Source organism: Aegilops tauschii, chromosome 2 (assembly GCF_002575655.3).
Source record: "Aegilops tauschii subsp. strangulata cultivar AL8/78 chromosome 2, Aet v6.0, whole genome shotgun sequence".
NCBI classification, from domain to species: Eukaryota; Viridiplantae; Streptophyta; class Magnoliopsida; order Poales; family Poaceae; genus Aegilops; species Aegilops tauschii.
In genome coordinates this window covers 418,542,975-418,544,882 of record NC_053036.3, presented here as the reverse complement: position 1 = coordinate 418,544,882, position 1,908 = coordinate 418,542,975, and positions in this window count along the sequence as shown.

Genomic DNA, 1,908 nt, shown 5'->3' with positions numbered 1-1,908 from the left:
CGGGATCCTTGGTACTATCAGAGTCGGCGTACTTGACCAGAGCTGCCATCAGCGTACCCATATCGTTGCAATCGCACTTGAGCCGCCCAAGCTTCATCTTCAGGGGCGCAAAACGACAATTTTGCTCCAACATTAAGACCGCAGAGCCGGCATCCATCTTATCAGACGAATGTATTATTTCCTTGACCCGGCGTACCCAATGGGTTGTAGACTCGCCTTCTTGCTGCTTGCAGTTAGTCAAATCCACAATTGACATAGATTGCCTATATGTATCTTTGAAGTTTTGGATGAACCGGGCTTTCAGCTCTGCCCATGACCCGATGGAATTAGGTGGCAGTCCCTTCAACCAAGTGCGGGCAGTCCCATCCAACATCATGGTGAAGTATTTGGCCATTGCCGCTTCGCTGACCTCCAGCAACTCCATAGCCATCTCGTAGCTTTCAATCCATGCTCCGGGCTGTAAATCAGCCGTGTAATTAGGTACCTTCCTAGGTCCTTTGAAATCCTTGGGAAGATGTTCGTTACGGAGAGCCGACACCAGACAAGGGACACCTCCGGTCCTCGTAGCTATGCCTGCCTCGATAGAAGCCGTCGGATAAACCGGGAAGGGTTGGTAAGCTGTCAGCTGAGCCGCCTGCTCCGCCTCTTGCCGTGCTCTGTCTTGGTCTACCGCGTTAAAGGCTCCATTATGCGCCAGGCCATGGCCAGCTGGCAAGTCACGGCACCGGACGTTGCTTGAGCCGGCCGCTGAAACCATGTGTCTGCTATAACTTGGGCTCCGGCTTGGACGAGGGGTTGAATGAATCCTGTCCCGGCTATATGAATATGCCTCCTGTTGTGCCAAAGCCGTCTGAAGAAGTTCTCTGACCCTGCGGGTTTCGACCGCCGTTGGAGAGTCACCCTCGACTGGGAGAGCCGCCAGTCGCGCCGCTGCAGCGATCATGTTTTCCAACGGATTGGAATAATGACCCGGTGGTATTGGCACGTATTGAGGTGGGGCAGTATTCACACGGGGAGGCCCCATTACTTGCGGCTGAACCGGCGTTCCAGCCCCGGGTGCCATGATTTCTGGCAGGTTACTGGGCCCTGCACTGGGCGTGTTGAAGAGGCTTCGAGGATCATAAACCGGAGGGAGTCGAGATTGAGCCTTCTGATGCCTCCTTCTCATGACCTCATTGGATGCGTTCTGATCCATCGTGAGCCGGAAAGACTGCACCTGAATCAGTTGAGTCTGGGCGTCCAGAGCCGCCCGTTCTGCAGCCATCCTGATTCCTTCCGCTGCCAGATCTTCCTTGGCTCGTGCTATATCCAGCTTTAACTGTGCCACCTCCGCATCATGATGAGCTTGATCCGCTGGGACGACCGTGGCGGTTAGCAGGGCAGTCATCTTATCCGTGAGATCCATCAGCACCTGAGCCGGCGAGTGCACAGGGCCTCCTGCCCCAGCGGCGGAGTTTTGAACAGGTTGCGTGCCGGCCATGAAGATTCCAACCCGGCTTGGCGGCTCAAAAGGGTCCGGAATACTGTCGCCATCGGAACAACCCCCGAGCCTGCTGTCTCGAAGTCGATACAACGAGTCCGTCTCACCTGTGGTTGATTCATCATCAGAGCAGATGGTCGTCTCATCGCTAGATCTAGATCCTTCAGAGGGTCCTCCGTGGATGCATCCCACGAAAGCACGCTTCAAGGAGGGCAGGGTCCGGGCGGGTCTCGCACGCTGAGCCGTCTCGATGAGGTCGGTGCAGATGTCCGGCTCAGGGCCCGGCTCGCCGATCTTGCCAATGAAAACGTGGATTCCGCCGAAGGGGACCCGGTACCCGTACTCGATTGAGCCGGCATCGGGGCCCCAGCCTGCGTCGTTGATGTAGAGCTTGCCGCGACGACTCTTGGTCATCCGGCCCACAGCGT